Raw genomic sequence first — 25,005 nt, forward strand, 5'->3', positions numbered from 1 at the left:
CCCTGCAGCAGCCGTCAGCTCCGACACGGTGTTCTCACAGGCAGTTCCGGATTGTCCGCAGTAGCGTCTGACGTCATCAGACGGCGCCCGTTGCACTCGCGTCTTTCCGCTCACAGTGTTCAATAGAGTGGAAGTCCCATACACCGTATGCAAGATTTATGCAGTAAATTAAAGCCGCAATGGGGTTCAGATAAGGAAGGTATTGGAACGCGCCCTCTTCTACGCATTTCGTAATGAATACTTCTTCAGGGAAATACGGAGGAAGTTTCAGGGGCGGTTCTTATACTAATGAAACTGATTTGATTGGCCATACCTAGTTGGAAAACAATCCCCACCTGGGGAGACAAGGCTATATTCTAAATCAAAATCTAAGTTAATACATAAACATTTAGCACTTAACAAATACATTCAATTTTAATAACCAATTTGCGGTTCTTCAAATTTAAAAATAGAACTTCTAGAAATAAAGAAACAAATGTTAGTAATATTTAAAAACAGAACAAGTGCATATCAAATCACTATCTGGATATAAATGTTTAAGAGTGAATAAAATGATATAGAAAATGGTAAGGACTGGTTTTTGGTATACAGACATTAACAATTAAGAGAATGGAAATACTAATAAAAATACATTATTTATAAAAAAAAAACGTCTGATATATCACATAATCTTAGCTATGAGGAACACTTAGCTTTGAAAGAATTACAGGACAGAAAGGGTCTGATAATAAGACAGGCCGATAAAGGTGGAGGAGTAGTTATCCAAGACCGTGATAGTTATGAAACTGAGGCGATGCGCATACTGAATGATCAAGTGTATTACGCCAAACTCAGCCAAGATCCTACAAAACAATTTGTGTTAGAATTGCAGGGCCTTCTCGATGAGGCTGTTGCGTCCACAGTATTGACCAAGTCAGAACATCAATTTCTAAATGTTCTATTTCCGACTATACCGGTATATTATCATCTTCCTAAGATACACAAGACATCAATCGATCCACCGGGTAGACCTATAATCTCCGGAATTGGATCTTTAACATCAAATTTGTCACAGTACGTTGATTTTTTTCTTCAAAAATATGTGAAGGTACTACCATCTTACATTAAAGATACCACTGCCGTTTTGAATTTGGTCAAAACAATAAAATTGCAGGATGGGTACAGATGGGCAACATTCGATGTTCAATCCCTTTATACATGTATTCCCCATGATAAAGGGATTGGGGCAATTAAGGAGACATTATCAAAAGATTTAGAGCTCCACCCACTAAATTGCGAATTTATTATCGAAGCCATCAACTTTATTCTGTCGCACAACTATTTTCTATTTATGAATCAGTATTATTTACAAATGTGTGGCACAGCCATGGGGACGCGTTTTGCCCCCAGTTACGCTAACATATACATGGGGGTATGGGAAGATAACTATATATGGCATAATAACCCTTTTATGGATAGGGTTATTGTATGGCAGAGATACATCGATGATGTCCTGTGTGTCTGGGAGGGTGATGATGATACGTTGGAGCTCTTTAAGGCCTATCTGAACAACAATGAGTTCAATTTGAAATTTACATCTGAGACGAGTGTGAGTCAGATAGACTTTCTAGACCTCAGTCTGGTATCCAAAATTGGTGAAAACATCAATACCAAAACATTCTTTAAAAAGGTGGACACCAACAGCTTTTTATTGTCATCCAGTAATCATAAAAGATCATGGATTGACAATATACCCCTAAGTCAGTTCATGCGCATTAAACGCAATTGCAGCCTCCGAACTGACTTTGAAGCCCAATCGGTCTCTCTTTTTGAGAGGTTTATTGAGCGTGGGTACGACAAGACCCTGTTATTCAGCTCTTTAGAGAAGGTCGAGAAAATGGAGAGGGATTCTCTACTAGTGCAGAAAAAACAAACAAAGACAGAAGATAAAGAGGAAAAATTAATAGTACCTTTTATTACAGAATTTAGCTCTGTCAGTACTAGTATCCAGAAAATAATTAATAAAAACTGGAACATTTTATGCAATGATCCGATCTTGGGACCTTCTCTTAACCAAAAACCCAGCTTTATTTACCGCCGGGCAAAGACCCTTAAACACTATCTGGCACCAAGTGATATTGGATCTCAGATTCAAACATCGCTAGAGATTCCATGGATGCCTGATAAACCCAATGGTAACTATTGCTGTGGCAAATGCAAAGCCTGTAAAATGTTAAATAAAGATCGTAAAACTTTTCAATCTAACACAACTAAAGAAAACTTCACTGTCAAAGACTGCATATCTTGCAAGTCTGTATATGTGATATATTTGATACAGTGTCCCTGCGGATACCAATATGTAGGGCGGACAAAAAGATTTCTAAGGGTCAGGATTTTAGAACACGCGAGAAACATTAGAATAGGTTTTGAGCAACATAGCGTGTCCAGGCACTTTAAACTCAAACATAATTCTGACCCTTTACTTATGTCATACATAGGTATCCAAATCGTTCAGGCAGGGAGACGTGGTGGAGATAGAGATAAGAAACTATCCAAACAAGAAAGTTTGTGGATCTACAAACTTCAAACTCTATCTCCACTAGGTCTTAACGAAGAGATTGATGTCTGGTCTCTTTTTTAACTTTTTTAACTTTTCTAGTAATAACATTACCAGTGATTTTTTTTATAAATAATGTATTTTTATTAGTATTTCCATTCTCTTAATTGTTAATGTCTGTATACCAAAAACCAGTCCTTACCATTTTCTATATCATTTTATTCACTCTTAAACATTTATATCCAGATAGTGATTTGATATGCACTTGTTCTGTTTTTAAATATTACTAACATCTGTTTCTTTATTTCTAGAAGTTCTATTTTTAAATTTCAAGAACCGCAAATTGGTTATTAAAATTGAATGTATTTGTTAAGTGCTAAATGTTTATGTATTAACTTAGATTTTGATTTAGAATATAGCCTTGTCTCCCCAGGTGGGGATTGTTTTCCAACTAGGTATGGCCAATCAAATCAGTTTCATTAGTATAAGAACCGCCCCTGAAACTTCCTCTGTTATTCGCTGAAGAAGTATTCATTACGAAACGTGTAGGAGAGGGCGCGTTCCAATACCTTCCTTATCTGAACCCCATTGCGGCTTTAATTTACTGCATAAATCTTGCATACGGTGTATGGGACTTCCACTCTATTGAACACTGTGAGCGGAGAGACGCGAGTGCAACGGGCGCCGTCTGATGACATCAGACGCTACTGCGGACAATCCGGAACTGCCTGTGAGAACACCGTGTCGGAGCTGACGGCTGCTGCAGGGAGATCCCTAAAGGAGTTTTAAACTTCCCACCAAGCGGCCTGCCGGAGACTGGTGAACATCATACGCGGAGGATTTCCAAAGAGACGTGCAACCCCTTGCTGAGCTGTATACCGAGGACCAGAGGACGATCCAGATACACATCAGCCTGCACATAGCTGTTTCCCGCGAGTGGTAACATGTCCAAAACATGTCATGCTGATTAATGCTTATTTTGATGTACGTGCAATAATCACCCATTTACTTTATAAAATATATTTTAATACTGTACCATGAGGTTTTTTTTGCGCTGTTTTCTTTTTCCTGTATTAGCTGGATAGCTGAGCCATCCCCTAAGAGCAGCGGCATAAACCTCCCTATACCAAGGTTGTATTTATCTTGATCACAATATCACTTAAACCCTATAATACCACTAATGAGCGCAATATCTGTTTGTTTCACAAATGTTCCAGTACCCTGATTCTAAATGGGCGCTTGGTTTTGCCAATGTATTTTTTGCTGATAATACACTCTGCCATGTGTATAACCCCAGGTGTCCTGCAATTAATAAACTTTCTTATGGTAAAGGTTTGTGTGTCATCCCAGTTCTTAAATGTTTTGGTGTTCTTTATAACCTGGCATGCCTTACAGCTATGACAGCTGAAGCTGCCATGTGGTTTGATGGGGAGACACGTTTGGCTAACACAGGCCACAAAATGGCTCTACACCAGACTATCACGGAGGTTCCTAGACCTCCGGCTAGTCATTTTGGGGTATGGTTTCAGGATTTCTTTCAGATCTTCATCTGCCCTTAGGATGTGTCAGTGCTTTTGGAAAGCATTCTTGGCACGATCCCAGTCCTGATTATAGGTACCGATGAACCTAATAGTGTTCTTCTGCTCAATGTCAGTTCTATCTTTAAGTAGATCAACCCTAGGTGTGTTTCTTGCTCTCTTATAAGACCTGCGAATGGTGTTGTTGCTATATCCTCTAGTCAGGAACCTATTCTTCATTTTGATGGCCTGCTCCTCAAAATCCCCATCATTGGAACAGTTCCTTTTACGTCTCAGGAACTGTCCTACAGGGATGCCTCTTATCAGATCAGGTGGGTGATGGCTGTTTGCCCGTAAGAGGCTGTTTGTAGCTGTACTTTTGCGAAAAATAGTAGTGCGGATACTACCTGTAGGTTCTATTTGGATGGAGAGATCGAGGAAGATAATAATGTTGGGACCAACCTCATAGGTAAGTTTAAGGTTGTTGGTATTCTTATTTAATCCACCGATGAATGTCTTGAGGAGATCAAGAGGTCCTCTCCAGAGCAAGAACACATCATCGATGAATCTATACCAAAGTTCTATGTGGTCCATGAACATCTCATTACCCTCACCAAAAACTACTTCAGCCTCCCACCAGCCCAGGTACAAGTTGACATACGACGGGGCACATTTAGTCCCCATGGCTGTGCCCTGGGTCTGGTGGTAGAGTTTCTTATAAAAAAGGAAGTAGTTCTTGGTGAGCACAAAGGATAATAGCTGTAATACGAAAGCATTATGTGCTTTGTGTGAGGATCCCCTGGTTTTGAGGAAATAGGACGTTGCCTCTATTCCCTTTTGATGGGGTATAGATGTATAAAGTCCTTCCACATCAAGTGAAACCAGGATGTATCCTCTGAGACTGTGATGTTGTCTAGTTTGTTGAGGATATCCTTGGTGTCCCTAAGATAGGACGGGAGGGCTGTGACGAATGGCCTAAGGATAAGATCTACATAGTTACTGGCATGTTCGGTAAGATTGTCTATGCCTGACACTATTGGTCGCCCGGGGGGGCGGGTTCTTTTCTTATGTATTTTGGGTAGGGAATAGAAAGTCGCAACCCTAGGTTGTTTGACAAAGATAAAATCCATTTCTCTTTGTGAGATTAGATTTGCCTTTAAGACTTCAGATAGAATATTGAAAAGCTCCTTCTGATACTCTGATGTAGGATCATTAGAAAGTACTTCATAGCACTTTCTGTCAGCAAGGAGCCTTACATTTTCACTCGCATAATCTTTGCTGTTGAGGATGACAAGGTTACCCCCTTTATCAGAGGGTTTTATGACAATATCCTTGTCCTGTTCAAGCTCTACTAGGGCTGAGACTTCCATTGGCGTGAGGTTGTGTTTAGTATTTCCTGGAGTGTGCCTGAGGTTTTCTATTTCTTGAGTAACAAGGTCTACAAATACCGCTATGTTGGAGTTAGCATCTAACGGTGGTATGAACTTGGATTTGGGTTTGAGAGAAGTGAAGGGTCCCTCCCCCTCTGTTCTCTCTGATTCTGCCGCTAAATCTGTAAGTAGTCTGAGATTTTCAGTATCAACTTCATTAAGGGGGTCTATACCTAAATTCATAGTTATAGCCAAGTCCCTCCTTTTAAACATTTTGTGCAGAAGTAACTTCCTTGCGAACAAGTTTAGATCTTTTACCCACTCGAAGGTGTCCATTTTAGAAGTAGGTGAAAAGGACAAGCCCTTTTGAAGCACATTTAGGTGATGTGTGGCATACGCAGGTGCTCACTGTGACTACTTACCACAGAGCGCATCTGTCCACACCCTAACTGAGGGTATGTACTATATCACTCACCATATAACTGTGGTAGGGACATTAGTATCACTTTAGCCATCTTGGGCAGTTGTGTATGCTACTATTACTGTTCCAAGGAGTACAGACAGTATAGCGACCACTATCTAGTATTCATTCGTCCTATTTTAATTCGCTGTATACTGGCTCACAAGAGTTTTTCACTTGATCCACAGCGTTCCCCTATATTTTAATCATTCTGAGTTACGACTCAAATAAAGATTCATTTTATTCACTCACTCCTCCCATTCATCACATGGTACTTAGGTACACCTGTAAAAAAAAAACATATAGTGTGTGAGTGCTCTCCTTGGGGTTCTTTTTCTTTCGTTGTTTATAGTTGTAAAGTAAATTAGAAAATCATGTATTGTACAGTTCTTGGGTGTAAGATTTCTTACAATATTTATTGCTATACACAATACCATAAATTACAAGGACTTGGGAAAATAATACAATCTTCTTCCACCAACATGCCCTGGCTATCACCTGTAAGATAATCGAGAAGAAATGGATGCATTAAAGACTGTGCTGCTTTGTCGGAACACCAAAATGTATGGAACTCTTATGCATTCCATTAAGAGTTTATGCCCATGCCTTTTACAGGTATATGCCAATTGAATGGAATGCATACAGTATGTGCAGTATTACTATGCATGCACACTCTCCATGCTGCTCTCCCAGCTACTCTCCCTGCACAGCTCTCACAGAGCTGAACCGCATACATTTTAGGTCCGGGGACCCCCTGCTACCCAAAATATAGGCCCTGGTATGGGGTACCGGTATCTCATATGCGTTTAAATGTCCCGGTCATGTGACGCTGGAGATTTAAACATTGCATGGGGTTACCGGCACCCCAAAACAGGCCTGTAACTCAGGAAGCTAAATAAATTGGCAGTCAATGGGCAAGCAAAAAAATTTAAATATGCAATCAAAAAATCTGAAAAACAAAAATTACATACATTCAATGTTTTTCTTACCTTTTGATGTCTTCACCCTCCGATTCCCAATGTATCTGGAAGCTGTCGATCCGCGACACAATGATCCTCAGCTTCAGGACTCTTCTGTTGTTCTGTTCTTCTTCTTTGCTTCTTTCTTCAATCTTCTTTACATGTAATCCATAAACAGATGTTGTCATCGTCTTCTTAAACTAAAAAAGAGACGGCACATTTTAGGGTCAGGTGGTAAAGCTCCAATCTGATTGGATGCTGTACCATGTAAGAGGCTTTTTTTTAAGGATGCGACTTCATCTCCAAGGACGTCAAATCCTTAATCAAAATGGCTGCCATCACATGGTACTACAGCCAATCGGATTGTCCCCAATCCGATTGGTTGAAGTACCATGTGACATTTTTCAATTATTTAAAGGATGTGACATCATATTTAAGGGTGATGTCACATCCTTTTAAAAAAAAAGTCTGCATCACACTGTACAGGAGAGGAATGGGATTGTGAGTGTACCATGTGGTTCCTGTACCATGTGATGGCAGGCTTTTTTTAAACGGGACTGCGTTTCCATCCAATTATTTTTTTAGCATGTTCTTGTATAGTGCTGCTAGTTTTACGTAGCGCTTTTACAGAGACATTTTACAGGCATGGGTCCCTGCCCTGTGGAGCTTACAATCTATGTTTTTGGTGCCTGAGGCACAGGGAAATAAAGTGACTTGCCCAAGGTCACAAGGAGCCAACACCAGGAATTGAACTAGCTTCAAACTCAGTGCCAGTCTTTACTCACTGAGCCACTCCTTCTCTCTAAATAGACAGGACATGACAGGCTTAAGTGGATCTCTGTGTTCTTCTTCTCTTGTTGTTTCAGTGCCTCCAGCTGTAATGGAACCCAGGGTGTATGGGTGTCAGCCCCCATCACTGCACTACTTACCCCTCCTGCCCAGGAACTGACACCAAGCAGAGGTATAGTTGAACAGGATTTATTGTGGTGTATACTTGCAGCAGGTCTTCATAGCAGCATGATCTCGCTGAAGTCCCAGGACTTCTAGACGGTGCTGTCCCGGTAGTGTGGGGCCTTGAATCGTGGTGTTCTCTAGGCCTCTTGGACCTAGAGTGGGCCAGCTCATCCTCGCAATGGGAGAGTCTGACAGTCCTTCCTCTCTCCTTGGGGAGCAGAGGCAGACTGATCTAACTTTCATGCTCTCCTTGGAAAACTCTGGAAGGGGCGGGCTCATGGACTGTACCCATCAGTGATAGGCTATACACAGGCCATGAGCCACCACCTTCCTTCCTTCACTTTCTGGATATCAGAAGGGGGTCTCTGGCCCATAGATTAACAAGCTACTGCCTGGAACTTAACAGGACTTACATAGCAGATATGCTATGTGGGGAAAGAAAGGTACTATGGGACACACCCTCTTATATATACTATAGTTTTTACTGATTAAAGTGAATATAAGATATGTTTGTCTGATCTAATATGGTATATAATCTTGACTGTATTAATTATCGGAGTAAAATAATTTTTATTCATATTATGTCAATAATTATGAAGAGACAGACGTTGTGACTTCTGAGAAAAACTTTTAATTACACACAGTTAATTCACTGTGTGTGAAAAATTAATTAAGAGCAAATTAACTGGGAAAATAACGAACTATGTACACGGGGAAAATAACAAAAGGAATCACATAGTATATATACCAATCAGGTTGCTTGATGTACCATGTGATGCTCTCGTTTTTTCCTGAGAAGTCATTAGTATAGCTACCATAACAATGCTAATTTGCTGAACAGACTTAGTTTTGCATATCATTAGCTTTGTGCATACCAGCTAAACTGATGAAAAGTAACGGACGTTACCTATTTAGGTAATGTCAGGTTAGTAGCCCAAATTTAAAAGAGCTCTGAAGATCTACTCCTATGATTCTTAAAGTAATAATGGACAAAGGCATCATATAAGAATTATAAGGCATGTAACAAAAATTGCAAAAGAGCAATCAGATTAGCCACATTTGAAAATGAAAAAAGAATTGCCATAGAAAGTAAGATCAACAGTAAAACCTTCTTTAAGTACCATAATAACAAAAAGATTAGAAAAGAGAATATATGACCCTTTCAGTGTGAGATGGGTAAAGAATATTACTCTTTCTGGACTTGCTGGTTCACCAAATTAATATTGTCTTCATTAAATTCAATATACTATATATCAAATAGTCCACGGCACAGTTCTTTTCTTAATTTAATCAGGGACAAAATAGAATACATCTTTCACAGCATAATTTCAGTTATCAGGTTGGCATCAGTCAGGCATATTGTTATAGGGCCTCATGCAGAGAGCATCGTTATTTCAAAACTCGCCATTTTTTGTTCAATTTCCTTCAGAAAACGGCATAAAATGGCGAGTTGCGAAAAACGCGCCATTTTTTTATTTCTATGTTTAAAACTCGCCTCGCGGCTGGCGAGAACCTCCATCGCGCCATTTTTAAAACTCTCCGAATGCAGAGAGGTGCGAACGGCAATTAGCGGCTGTTCGCGCCAAAAAAAGGCGTGATTCTCGCATTTTTGCCGCGCCACGAAAATATGGCAAGATGGCGCTCGCCGCCTATAGTAAAGGGGAAAAAAAAGGCGCGAATTTGTTTTTACACGTTTCTGAAGCGCGCATCTCGCCAATTTAAACTCGCCACACGCATCCATGTTAAACATAGCAGAATTCGCACTTTTCTGCATATGGAGAATAAAACTCTCCAAAAAAGCTACTTTTTATGAAATTCGCCATTTTTAAAATTCTATGCTCTCTGCATGAGGCCCATAGAGTGGAGAATCATTAGCTCTGTTCTTCTTACAGTAGCTTGGTGGTAAAGTGTTTCAGAATTTCATAAATTCAAATGCAATCTTTATACTTTTCTAAAATACATGTTTCTCTCTGTCTTAGTCAAGCATTTGTTTTTTCTTACTCTTAGCTCAAAATACTCTTGGTTAATTATCATTAGAATGAAGAAACAGCATTTACTTTGATGTAGAAGAACCACTTTGTTCTGTTACTAAATAAGTATAGTTCTTAATCTTTTATGACCTCTCTATTGTATAGATTGGAAAGCAAATAGGTAGCGCTATATCCCAATAGGCAGGCAGCCTGAGATATAATCCTGACCCCCAGTCAGGTGATGAGTATGGCAACAAATTATATCTATGGCGCTCTGCACTAGTGATATACCATATATATGATAAAAATTCAAATAAATTTATACAACCAGTGTCGTGGATATTCTCCCTTTGGTATTGATGCTCCACACGTGGTGGGTACACATGTAAGGAAAGAAAATCAAAACATAGTGTAATATTGTTAAACACACATATAAACATGCAACATGAGACAGACGCTGAGAACAACAGGTGACAAATTACAAACACATTTAATATTCATATACTTTATTAAATGTGTTTGTAATTTGTCACCTGTTGTTCTCAGCGTCTGTCTCATGTTGCATGTTTATATGTGTGTTTAACAATATTACACTATGTTTTGATTTTCTCTCTATTGTATAGTCTTATATCTAACCTTTATCTATTTAATTAACCTTTGAATTCAAACTATTGCAACTATTTTACAATTCAACCCCTTCTCCCCCTCCCTGCATCTCCCTTCACACTGCTGATGGATGGATGGTCCTATATGCTCTCAACATTACTCACTATCCCTTTCATCAATGTATTGCCCAGTCTGCTTATTTACTAATCCCTCTGCCAATCCTTCTCTGCCTCATCTGCCTTACATTGTTATCTTGGTTTTTATATCTTTGTTAAACTCGTGGAATCTGTATAAATCAGTAATGCTGACCTGAGGAAAAGAAATAATTCTCAAAAAATTGTCATAATGTCACTTGTTTGTCCAAATAAAAAATGTATCACCTAATACTGAAATACTCATTTACTCTGTAGTATTGCAACAAGACTAACATGGCTATTTCTATTTAATACCCTAACTAAACACTTAAAATAAGCAAACTGATAATTTCTTGCCATAATATGCTATGATCATTGATGTTAAATCTTAGTATTTTATCATCCATACCAGATCTGAATATATATTTTTTATTTGTAAAAATACATGCCGATTGGCATAATAGAAAATATTTTTTTGCTGCCTGTCACAGCAGACCAGGGCTTACCAACAAAGTATACTGGGATTCTGAACTGAGCATACAAGCTGAGTAAAATAAATTGTAATTTATTTCCTTTTAAGACAAACACACAATACTTCACAATTACAGTTATATACACTTACTGGGATGGGGAAACGAAATAAAATGTCCACAGAACAAATCAAAGACTCTGGGCACCCCTGCACGCATGCAAGTTAGTGTGCGGTTTCAGTCCTGCGACAGTCCTTGGCTAGGGGCGCAACTTGCCAGCCTGCTATCTCCGCCAAAAGGAATTCTTTTGTAAAGTCCTTACAGGATTCGTTCGGGAATCCTTAGCTCAAAAGAATTCTGGAAGAGGGTGCAAAACTTTGTTCCAATGTAGGTTAACCCCTCACACTTCAGAACCGCTGACGCTGTTTCTTGCAAAAGATTAGATGAATCTGACTAGGACTGGGCTGCAGGCATTTTTATAGGGTTAAGGGTCCTATACCTAACATATACACCCAATCCTCTCGTGGGAATAATTTTCCCCCTCCTACCCCCGACTTGCCAGTATCTTATAAAGAGGGCAGAAGGTGCTTCCCGGTTTGCACAGAGCAGGTGCTAACCTCACACCTGAGCTGCTTAGTATACCAGGCCCAACCCCTTACCTGGTGACAGTAAGTCTGGGGTTTGGCTACCAAGTGTGAAGTGCCCATACTTCCCACTGGTATCTGGCAATTAACAATATCCTGGCCACCCTAACACCTAGGGTATCTGAGGCTTTTCAACTCCGAACTTCTCATAGACACTGGGGCACCACATCAGCAGGGTGCCTTTTGAAGTGAGGAGATGAAAAATCCCTCAGCTCATTCATCCATAACATATGGGCATGTTAATGGATTCAGGACAGGAAATGATTCCTGTCTGTACATTTTAAAACACCATTGCAATACAGTTTATTTATAAATGTATGTTCTGCTTGTGCAACAATTATAAACCTTATACTTATGTTTATGGTTTCTTTTTACCTAGCTGCACTCCAAAAATTAGAGTGCTAGCTCTTTCCTAACGCAAGTTATCCACTTAATTGTACGGGCTCTCTGATGTGGGTTGAGGTTTGACCTATACTTGGTCTGGGTTACAAGCCGGCATACAATGTATCCATGCTGGCTTTGATCCGTAACCGCATACACACGCCAACAATTTCAGCTTAAGTGCTTAACGAGCCCGTGGATACATTTTGACAAGATGGCACTTCAGCTAGACCGCAAACCATTTATCCAATTGAGTTTGTGGTTTAGAGTTCTATGGCTTAGGAAGTGATACCTATACTTCAAAGCGGCCACCCATTCACAGGCACGCTTCTTCACTTAGCGCTTGGTTCAGCACTAGAGGCCCCCCTTGTGTCACAAATACAGTTAGCACATTTTCATTCATTCAGTGTAACTGCAGCTAGCTTCTTAGCTGCAAACCATTGACAAAAAAAGATAGTGTAGGGGAAAACATGATATGATGGGGACAATACAGTTTAACCCCTTCAGTCCCAACAGGCTGCAAAACAGGGACAATAACGTTAGTGTAGGGGAAAACATGGTATTATGGAGACAATACATTTTAACCCCTTCACTCCCATCAGGGCGTAGGGTTAACCCCCCGGGCATAATACCTTTATTATTGGCCTGGTTAACACTCTACCACCACACTGCAGTAAAATTAGTTCATCATTTGTAATAGTAATAGGGTAGTATTCTGTTTTTTTGGGAGGGATTGGGGGGGCTGGGGAGAATAATGGCTAATATTTCATCCTTTGTCAGTCTTGTGATTTGAGATGAGCAAAAAATGTACAAACATTCAAGATATTATGCTAATTCTGGCAACAAAAAAAGAGAAAAGATATGAGTTTCACGCTTTTGAAAAAATAAATTGAGAAGAACACATTTTTGACCTTGTATATAGACAAAAAGTCTTGACTGAAACACATTGGGGCCTATTCTAGTAGCCTTCATAAAAAATAAATCACTGGACCGGTTGACGCCGCCAGTTTTGTGAGCGTTGCTATCACTGTATTCAGAAAGTCTTGAATAGCAGTAGAAGTTTGCAATAGCAAAATGCCCCAAACTGGCGAGGAGCCAGTGACATGATGTTCGCCTCTCTCTAAAGGGCTCACCCGCGATCTGCTGCGATCTGGCCGAGCTACATAGAGAGCTGCACAGAGAGAGCCGCCTCTCCCTGTGCATATCTCACCAGCGATCGCAGGGTTTCAATAAAAGTTAACCAGTCCCACAACCCCTGCGGTAGGCCTAAAGACCCACCCTTGCGGCAACTACCCCCTTCATCCAATCCCTCTACCCCCAAACAAAACAACCTTACTACCGACCTCCTCTAACCCCAACAAACTGCCCCCCCAAAAAAACATACAGTTTTTTCTAAGTCCTCTCTCGCCTTCTCAGAAGCTTCTCCCCAGCCTCGCGCCAGAATTTTGGGAGAAAATCGCCATTCTAGAGTCGGATTAGCCTCGATAAGCTAATTGAGGTTACTAGAATTGCACAAGTTTCAAAACTGCCGATAAGTGGCTTATCGCCGCTCACCCGGCGATGTGTTTTGGACGGGAAAAAATGTTGATTCATGCCTTTATCGCCCACTTATCGAGGCTTTTTGAATAGCATTAGGCATTTTGGCCGAAAGGCCTCGATAAGTGGGTTATCGGGCTACTAGAATAGGCCCCATTGTCTTCACAAATAACTTATGATACCAAGAGTAAATACTGTATTTCAAATTAAAACAAATAAACACAAGCTCCATTTCCGATTACACGTTATTTCCCTGTGTTATTAAAAACTGTTTTTAGAGATTACACCTATAAAAAAAAGGTAGAAGGAAATTTTTTTTGAATGGTTGAAATATATTATTTTCTTTAAAATCTGTTAAACATGGGGCCTAAAACAATAGACAATAGAGCAAAGCGATTAAATTCTAATTTATAGTGCAATATATTTGTAACGTCCCTTCAGCCTATTATCCGAAATACAGCACCCTTGTGGCTTACCCTGTTAATAGCTGAACTGTCCTGAGTTCTTTATCCTAGGGTTAAAGTATTATTCAGCCCAATGGCTGGTGGTCTCCTTATGTATTTTATTCTGTTTAGTGCTTCAGTGCCTCCTCCTGGTGATTATCTGGGAGTATAAACCTATTGATAAGCTCCAGGAAAGGTGGTTGCAACTGCTGTAAACCCGTTTGGGCCAGGGTATTTGTCAGTCAAAGTTGAAGATGGTGACATTTGTTGTGGGTATGGGTGCTCTTCAGATGAGCTTAGAAAGGATCATCTTGGAGAAGGTGAGGTGGAGGAACGTGGACGTGCCTCCCAAAAACGTCATGGATTGTAGTCCCCAGGTTGGCCTTTAGTGTTTTCCAGCTTCCCCTCCTAGCTCGCAGGCATCATAGAGGTGCGGTCATCTGCCCAGAGGCCTCCTCTATAGAGTGGGAATACAGAAGTCTGGGCAAGAGTGGAGGTCGCCTGGGGACGAGTGGTCTGCAGCAACACTTGCAAAACTTTTATATACTGTATTGAAGCATAAGGTTTCCGGAGGTGAACCCCATTAATTTCAACTCTGGGGACCTCTGCTTCCGGAGATATAGACCTCCATAAGGGGTTCTGGTAGCCACTCCGGCTGGGGTTTAAAGCTACCACACAACAATGTCCCAGCCAGAGTGTCTATGGCTCCACTACAAAGGTCTATATCTCTGGAAGCAGGGGTTCCCCAGAGTTTAAATTAATGGGGTTCTGGAGATGCTCTGCTTCAATACAGTACATAAAAATAATAAAACATTAAATCACTGTAACAGCTGCTTACAGAGAGACAGCTCTCTATGAGACTCCTCTGCAGAGCTATTACAGATGGCTGGCTGGCTTGGTCAGATTAAATCAGGGGTGCTTCCATTAAGAAGCAGGGACTGCAACTGAGTTAATTATCCCTGGCAGCTTACTGCTTTCTTGGTCGCGCCCTGACATGCTCTGGTGCTGCAAGCTCACACACCCACTGAAGCTGTAAATGTTACTACAGTACATCTGTAGGAGAAATAAGAACTCAAAGGACCTTTTGAATCAAGGAAATATGTCAATTTTCCCTCAAAATCATCTGAGCCCCCGAGGAAGGGGTGTTTGGGATGTAAGAGGTGCGTGACTTGTCGTAACAGCCTAATTGAAGGCCCTCAATTTAAGCATCCCCATTCAGGTAAATCCATTCAAATGAAGCATCATCTTTCATGCCAGTCAGCCTCTGTTATTTATCTAATCTCCTGCCCATGTGTGTTGATCTACGTAGGGAAAACCAATAGGACATTTAAAGAAAGAATGAATATCGATCCAGTATCCATCTGGTTCTAAACAAAGGAGAAACTGGGAAACCAGTTACTTTGACCAGGGTTACTTTGACGTATAGTTCCTGCACGAGAAGGTCACATTAAATGCTTGCTCCTACAAGGAGAAGTTTTGATTTGGACACAGTAATTCCACGTGGCCTAAATGATGAAGTAAGATATTCATGCTTTCCCGAAAAGTACTGACAACAATTAATCTATGATACCTTAATGATCTATTTAACCAAATTTAAATATACTATCTGATAATATACTGTACTGTTTTCCTAACATCTGTATCTGGGGTTGAAGTATATAAAAAGTGACTTATTTTTACTACGTTTCCCGTTGTGTTTGTATTCTACATTATAACCTGTAAGCTTCCTCTTTGGCTAATTATACTGTACAGTAGATTGATCAATCAGCTTATACTGATCTAGAACAGAATATGGTATTATGCCAAGTAATTAGTTTCTAATTTAACTCTATCTGTACTGTCTGTAAGTTTAGTCAACTCCGAACGTGACCTAAGGTACTGGAATTATAAACGAATTGTTTATACAATTGAGATATGTTCTGGTTAGCATCTCATAAAAGATAGATTTCAAGATCATTTATTCCTCCTATTCAGAATTGAAGTTGTGATATCCTGTGTGTAATTGACGGTTATGAGTACTGTCTGAGACATATTTTTGTCTGTCACGTAACTTAAAGTAAGGCACTGTTGACATAGTACAGTATAATGCTATGAATACTGTCGGAGACACATACTATCTGTCCCGTCACTTAAGGTATTGCTGATACTGGATGATGTTACTATACTGGACGTTCATTCAGTTAGTGGAAGTTAAAGATTACTATACAAGTCAGTCACTACCAGTCTGTGCAACAAACACTAAATCAGCAGGAGCATTATCGTTGACCACAAGGCTGTTGCCTTATAAATTGGACATAGACCACATGAACTGAATAGTACAGTATATGAGACATGGATTGACCTCTAGTGGTCTAGTGCCCTGTGAACTTTTGTGAGCTTGATAGTGTAAATGGAATTCAAATAATTCGGAATCCTTGTTGTCTGTTAGTTTTCATTTTGGATTTGTAAATGGGATTTATGCCATTCAGTATCCATTATGTTTCCTCAGACTCAATTCAGACAGAACTGAGAAAGATTGTGTAGTATAAGAAAAACACATTTAAGGAAAATAATTAATTTGTAGGAAAGTTAGAACAAGTGAATTGCTTATAGTACCTTTTGTGTAAAATACAGAGTCTGTCCAAGGCCAAGATTTGCGTATAGGCTTTGTGTTCAGACTTTTCCGAGGATTCTTTAAATGCATTATTGTTTCATGTTAACATCATGCATAGGTTAAATAAATAACTAGGATTTACTATATGAACCTGTTTTTAGAGTAGATATGTCAGAATGTAAAGAATGAGCGAACCAACAATACCATCGAGCAATCACGAATCCTCCGTTCTCCAGCCATAGAATGTTTTAGTTTGGCCTGTACCTGTAGATGAATCCTATTGTTATTTTGCCTTACAATAAATAAATGAACTATTAAGTCATCTGTTTTCAGATATTTCATTTAATATCAATAAGAAGAAACGCACAATTATATATAAAAATAACTTTATTCTTCATCTTCATCATCTTTGATCATTATTTCATATATTTTTTAAGTTGTTGCTAAGTAATTTTTTTTCTTTATACTATACTTTCGAATTTCTTATGTTTGGAATGATGGGATGATTTGGCACATATCTCGTTCGTATTATATGACTCTGTCGTGCGTTATTATACTTATCTCTAATTTTTTCAGCTTACCTTACCATTGTATACAATATCTATTGTAAGGTGTCTATCGCACCAGTAGCTCTATTCTGTGTAGATTTACAACATAATGTGATTCATTTCATTTGTCCTTATGTAGCTTAGTGCCTCTGGGTATACCCTTTCCTTTGGCCCTAACACTATAAGTCCTGATAGGAACAGGCATTGTTGGGGTTAAGCTCCTGCACAGGGCCTAGCTAGCAGTTTCAGCCTGGATAGATACAATGTTACCCTATCCAGGTGCAGGCCTAATGGCAGTTTGGAATGTCATGTCTGGGAGGGTACTGACTGGATCACATGCCAGTGGTGTGATCCTGTCAGTACCTGGACCTGTTATGGGCCATGGTTACAAATCCCTCCCCAGGTATAAAAGCTCTCACTCCACCAAATTGCATCTGTCTGTCTTCTCTCCCTCTCTGAGTGGGAGAGCTTCCACCTTACCCCATCAGTAGGTAAGGGGGGTAAAAATTGGCTCTTGGGGCCTCAAGCCCTTTTGGTCTTCTCCAGGGACCATGGAGGAAATGGAGAAGGATTGGAAGTTGCCAATAAAAAACTGTTGTACCATCGCTGGACTATCTTTATCAGTATTTGAGGAGTGTCTGTGGGAACAACCCTTGCCCTTGGCCAGGAGTCCTACAGACTGGAAGTGCTGCATCATGGAATAGAAGCTGAAGCCTGTCCTATTGTCACTCCCACTACCATCGGCGGAGACTCACACCTCCTGGAACCAGCAGGTATGCACCACATCACACCTGGTAACTACCAAATCTCCTTTATGGGAGGGGGCTGGGAGGCAGAATGTGTTACATTTGGAGGCTCTGCTGAGATGAGAGCACAGTGGATAATATGCATACGGTGTGGATGACTTGAAAGATAGCACCCCCAATTTGGAATTATCTGCGGGGACAAGCTTTACAGCAATAAAGGGATATATGCTGTGGGAGAAGTGAATGGGGGCACTCGCCATAACCAAGCCATTATATTCCCCACTGCTTGCAAACTGAGGTGCACACTGAGGGAGAGTAAAAGATAGCATCTAGCTCACGACTGCAAGTACCACTGCTATAACCGACAAGTGTCTGAAAACACTGTTTCAGTGCCGTTGTTTTACCTTGCCAGTGACATTAGCATATCTGAAAGGTGCCTGAAACCCACTGTATCAGAGCCAAGTCCCTTCCTGTCCTAAGGCTGAGACGTGCTTGAAACCCATAGTTTCAGCCGAGTGCACATGGATAATATGCCTACGGTGTGGATGACTTGAAAGACAGCACCCCCAATTTGGAATTATCTGCGGGGTACTCTTATTGTTACATGTTCCAGGGCTGAGAAGTGCTTGAAACCCATGGTATCAGCCGAGTACATGTTGCAGGCTGCCCAAGGGGCTCGCTTGATTGAGACTACAGCGAGTGCTCAAATAATGTGTCCTAGAATGCGCAGGGGGCGGTAGTATGCTCAACAGAGTGGAAGCTTGAAATACAGCACCCCCAAGATGGGACTACCCACCTGCAGTTTGGTGAGATATAGTGTCTATGGAGTATGTTAGCTGGTGTGGCCACTTACAAAATAGCACCCCCAAGATGGAACTCGTCGCAGGCACTGAGGACAGCTCAGGGTCCCTTAGGATTGGAAGTTGCCAATAAAAACAGTTGTACCATTGCTGGACTATCTGTGTCAGTATTTGAGGAGTGTCTGTGGAACAACCCTTGTCCTTGGCCAGGGATCCTACAGACTGGAGGCACTGCACCATGGAAAATAAGCTGAAGCCAGCCCTGTTGTCACTCCCCAGTACCATCAGTGGAGACAACCACCTCCTGGAACTCACACCTCTCGCAGGTATGAACCACATCACACCCTGTAACTACCAAATCCCATTTTGGGAGGGGGTAAAGGGGTTACACTTAAATTAAGTTATACCCCAGTTTTCCTGTGGCTCGTTTTGCATATAGCAAATGGAGAAGTTCTCTTGAGTTCTGTCTTTTCCCCTGCTTTTTCAGAGATCTGTTTATTCCATACAACAATTCTATTGTTGGTACTGACATTGTTGGTGATGTACAGCTAGCAACTGCTGCTGCAGAATTGCAGCATCACCAAGGGCATCTCCACAGCATGAGTCAAAGCTGGATCAGATGCAGGAGGTAGTGCCACAGCAGGAGGATTTGCCATAGCAGTAGTAGCCACAGGAATAGGAGCAACAGCATCATGAGTCACAACAACAGGACCCACCACAGAAACGGCAATAGGAGCCAGAGCAGGAGCAGCAACAGGAGCCCCAACAAGAGCAGCAACAAGAGCCACAGCTGAAGCTGGAGCAGAAGCTGGAGCAACAGCATGTGCAGGAGAGAAAGTGGAGAAACACATGTGTACAGAAGCCACAACTGGAGCTGAAGCACCAACAGGAGCCACAACTGGAACAGAAGCAAGAGTGGCAACAGCAGCTATAACTGGAGCCACAGCTCGAGGTTCCACCTTCGAAATGAAGAACTGCTTCTCCTTGAGATGTCTCCGACTGGGAAACTTCTCCCTCTGAGGCCAGAGCTTGAGCTGGAAGTCAATGAGATGGGCCTATATATAGAGAACACAAACAGGTATTGTTACAAAATTGTGCCAGAGCAAATATAATATTAAGATCCAGATTCTGAAAAGGGTGTGAAGTTTCAGGACGCATTTATTCCCATTCAACTGCATGTAATTAAAGACGTTATAAAGCTTAGCACCCTTTGTGTTTCTGGTCATATACGCGCAAATTATCTGCAACCTGTATACAAGATTAATGTAGCAAAACATGGGATTATGTGTGTTTAAATGTTGAAAAGCTTTCATAAAGGGTGTTAAAGTTTAACATGCCTCTAGTGCTAATTCTATGAATGTGACCTGAGGCATGGTAAAAGGTTACAGTTATTTGTGCTACTAGTCCTACTTTGTAAAATGTGCAGAGAAATGTTTTATTTGGAAACATGTCTAATCGTTAACAATTGATGCATCAATAGAAATGTGGTCTAAAACACTGGAGTGAATACCAATCAGTACTACAGTATATGGATAATGTTACATACAGTGTTGTCAGCTAAAATAACAATCAATTTACTGAAGTGACATTTTTTTCAAAATGTCAATTAGCATACATATTTCGAAAAACATGTTATAGCAAGAGAGTGATTCTTAAACTTATGAGTGTTAATGGCACAGTTAATGCTTAGTTTTGTCTTAAAATAGTGAAAATATTCAAACCATGTGGTGAACAGTCCAAATCAAAGTCCTTTGGTAATTGATGATGGATGATGAGCAAAATGCAGATTCTCTCCAAGACGTGACGTGATATATGAAAAAATAAAAAGAGAAGATTATAGTGCAGTATGTCAGTATTGTGGACATAAAAACATATAACACTAACAACATATAACATACAAGACAGACTCACAACAACAACAAGCCAGACAGAAAATAATAAAAAAGCTATTTATTGACAACTAGTGCAGGATTCTGGAGGGTGTCACACACCAATCGGGGGGGGGGTAAAATCGTTACCCTACTCACAGAATAAAGGATATTTGAAAGCAGTAGGACTGGAAACACTTTCTGTGGATCCAAGATGGCGACCGGAGCTCTCTCTCTGGCGTCCCCACGTGTGGCAGATGCTGTGTGGAGCTCCAGGGACGCAGGAACAGTGATGCTGCTGCGCGGGCGTCGCGTCACGCTCTCTCCTCCTGCCGGTCTCCTATTCTCCTGCTCTCCTGCTCTCCAACCGGGCGGTGTGCTCCCCAACTCCAGGAATCAATTGCTTCTAAAAACGGATCTTCCCAACGCGTTTCGTGCGCATGCGCGCACTTCTTCAAGGGATGTAGCTACCCCTGAATCTGGATAGTTTATATACACACAGTCCACTAATCCGATTGGTTAATGTTACAATTGGCAATAAGTTAACTGTATGACTGCCAGAATGGAGGTAGCAAACAGAAAAAGCCTGGCTAAACATACATACAATAAATAAGACAAAACAATACAACATTAAAACATTAAAAAACTTTAAAAATACTAAAATATTTAAATAATGAAAGGAGCTCACAGTGAGGGAATATGTTATAAAAAAGCCTTCAATTCAAAGTCTATATTTAACCCCCTCGGTGAGAGTGTCTTCAATTCATAAATCCAGTATGCTTCCCGCATACTGGCATGATTGAGTCTATTTCCACCTCGGGGGCCAGCTTGCACCTCCTCAATGGCCTGACACCTTAAGCCTATAGGGTTCTTATTGTGGCATAAAAGAAAGTGATGAGAAACACTATGTGTGACTAGTCCTTTTCTTATATTATAAATGTGTTCGTAGACACGTCTCTGATAGGATCTCCCCGTCCTGCCAACATATTGCAAGCCGCAATGGCATTGCAGCAGATAAATTACAAAAGTTGAATGACAGTTAATAAATGTTTTTATCGGGTAGGTCTTAGAGGTGACCATAGATGTAAATTGCCTAGCATTTTTACTAAAGGAACAAGCCACACATTTCGCACAAGTAAAGAAACCCATAATGTTCCCTATCTGTTTTGATTTGTGCTGTTTGATAGGACAGCTAGGGGCTAGTTTCGATTTTAAATTATTGGCCCTTGTGAATATTATATTTGGCTTTTTGGGCAAAATGTCCTCCAGATCTTCATCTTTAAGTAAAATGGGCCAATATTTATTCAAAATGTGCTTAATTTTTGGGGCCATTTCGTTGTACTGAGTGATAAATGAAATTTGATTATTGTATCTCTCAGTGCTCTCTTTTTTCTTTACATTATAATTGAGTAAAGTGTCTCTTTGAAGGTTATCGACCTGATCGAATGCTTTATCAATAAGGTCTTCTGAGTATTTTCTCATGATGAATTTATTTTTCAGATCCCTTGCCTGTGTCCTAAATGTTTCATCATCAGTGCAGTTACGTTTAAGACGTACTAGCTGGCCCTTTGGGATATTCCGTAGCCACTGTGGATTGTGGTGGCTATCTGCGTGTACATAATTGTTCGCATGTACTGGCTTGAAGAATGTCTTGGTGCATATAGTGTTGTTCCTAATATAAATGTGAAGATCCAAAAAGTCAATACATTCCGTGCTAGAATTACAAGTGAATTTAAGATTATAGTGATTGTGATTAAGATATGTGCAAAAATCATCAAGTGAAGTTTGGCTACCCGACCAAACAAAAAACACATCATCAATGTAGCGCCGCCACAGCACAAGGCCCGCACCTAATGGACAGTTGTTCCAAATGAACTCCTCCTCCCAACTGTCCATGAATAAATTAGCATAACTAGGAGCAAACCGCGTGCCCATGGCGGTGCCACATTTCTGAATGTAGTAGTGTGAGTTAAAGGTGAAATAATTATGTGTTAAAATAAACCTAATACCATCAACCAGAAAATCCCTTTTGCCAGGTGAATAGTTGTTCACCTGTTCCAACTTGCGAGACACGGCTTGGCAGCCTAGTTGATGATCGATCACTGTGTACAGTGATGTGACATCAGCTGTAACTAATATATACCCAGGCTGCCACTCAAGATCTTTTAAAATTTGTAATACATTTGAATTGGCGCAGCAGCATCACTGTTCCTGCGTCCCTGGAGCTCCACACAGCATCTGCCACACGTGGGGACGCCAGAGAGAGAGCTCCGGTCGCCATCTTGGATCCACAGAAAGTGTTTCCAGTCCTACTGCTTTCAAATATCCTTTATTCTGTGAGTAGGGTAACGATTTTACCCCCCCCCCCCCCCGGATTGGTGTGTGACACCCTCCAGAATCCTGCACTAGTTGTCAATAAATAGCTTTTTTATTATTTTCTGTCTGGCTTGTTGTTGTTGTGAGTCTGTCTTGTATGTTATATGTTGTTAGTGTTATATGTTTTTATGTCCACAATACTGACATACTGCACTATAATATTCTCTTTTTATTTTTTCATATATCACGTCACGTCTTGGAGAGAATCTGCATTTTGCTCATCATCCATCATCAATTACCAAAGGACTTTGATTTGGACTTTTCACCACATGGTTTGAATATTTTCACTATTATAATTGGCGCCGACATTATCTTTTTTTCTTTTCATGCTAAGTTACTGACTGTACAGTTAGTTTTTGTCTGGCTGCCACTCTTTATTATTTGTCCCAATAGGGGTTTGTGATTTTTAGACGCTGTTTTGCACCGTCTTTTCTGTTTTTAGTTTTGTCTTAAGCCTTTAAGTATGAACCTGCTAACAGATCCTTATGCTGCCTGCCTTTAATGTGAGAGCAAACATCCACCAAAGTGACTGACTTGTCACAATATACACTGGCGACACACTTTATTCGAGCTTGGCTAGTCCCACGAATTCGGGTATACCCGGGTGTATTGAGGTTTGTGACTGTTTTCTGCCCGAGTACATTGAGTTATTTTCCAAGCAGGGATTGAAGCATTTTATTCCCGCTGGCTGCAATACTGCACAGTATATATATATAAACTGCATTACAATTCATGAATTTATGCCATCTGGTAGACACGCGAAGCATTGCAGCCTATTAAATCCTAATCATTATCATTTAACAGATCAGCCGCCCATCAGCCAGGCATGAACCCAGGCTGGGAAGGCAAATGCAACGGGGCTTGTCAGAGGTTAGTAGTGGCTTATTCCAGGTATCTGCCAGGTACATACCGGGTATTTGCTCGAATAAAGTGTGTCGGTGCAGTATATACATTGCTCAAATGGTCATTAAGGAGCCTATGCAGAGAGCTGCGAGAAGCCCAATCTCGCCAGGTTTTTGCCAAATATGCCTACAGAAATTTAGTAAATGGCGAAAAACTGGCGAGATGAGGAAAATCCGCCAGTTTTTGTTTTTTGGGAAAAAAACTCGCTGCGCGGGTGGCGAGAAGCAATATCTCGCCAGTTTTAAAACCCACCGTATTCAAGTAGCCCCGATCAGCATCTCGGCGCTGATCGCGGCAATAAAATGGAGAGATTTTCTCCAAATCGCTCCGCCAACAAAAGTTGGCAAAAAGCTGGAGCTGAGCGGCGATAGGGGACAAAAAAAAAAAAAGGCCCATTTCCTGGCTCGTATTGATGCAGGGGGGCTCCAGAGCTGATACCCAGGAATATCAGCACCGAAGGCCCCCGGCATGCATCCGAGGCAGGAAAAATGCATGTACAGCCACTTCATTATCTTAGCGGCTAACCGCTAAGGCAATGAAGGGGATAACCCAACGTGCCAGCTTTATTGTGGGTAGCGGGGGTGGGTGAAGGGGTTATTTGGCCCTTGGTGTGAGTTTAGGGCTTGCGGGGGGGTTGCGGGTGCACTTAACCCCTTCATGACCGTAGCAGTTAATACCGCTACGGTCATGAAGGGGTTAACCCCTCCCGCTACCCCCCCCGCAAGCCCTAAACAACCACCATTGGGGCAAATACCCCCTTCACCCACCCCCGCTACCCACAATAAAAAAAAATAACACACAGCAGCCCCACAATAAATAAATAAATCTAAATAAATAAATAAATGAATATAAATTTTATATATATATATATATATATATATATATATATATATATATATATATATATATAACACAACCCCTATAACCCCTAACATACACATATATGCACATCAATGATACTATAGGCCGGCGGGGGCCCTCGGGTGTTACCCGCAGGCCTGCAGAACCAATTATGTGACCCCCCCAAATTAATGAATAAACACATACATACTTTTAAAGAAATAACCCCCCCCCCTAACACATACAGTATAGTTATGGCCACAATTACTATTATCCACAAAGGGATAATAGTGAATGTGCCCATTTTAAATACATAAATAGCAATAAATACATTAAATACATATAGCACTC

The sequence above is a fragment of the Ascaphus truei genome, chromosome 4 (genome assembly GCF_040206685.1).
Source record: "Ascaphus truei isolate aAscTru1 chromosome 4, aAscTru1.hap1, whole genome shotgun sequence".
In the NCBI taxonomy this organism is placed as follows: Eukaryota; Metazoa; Chordata; class Amphibia; order Anura; family Ascaphidae; genus Ascaphus; species Ascaphus truei.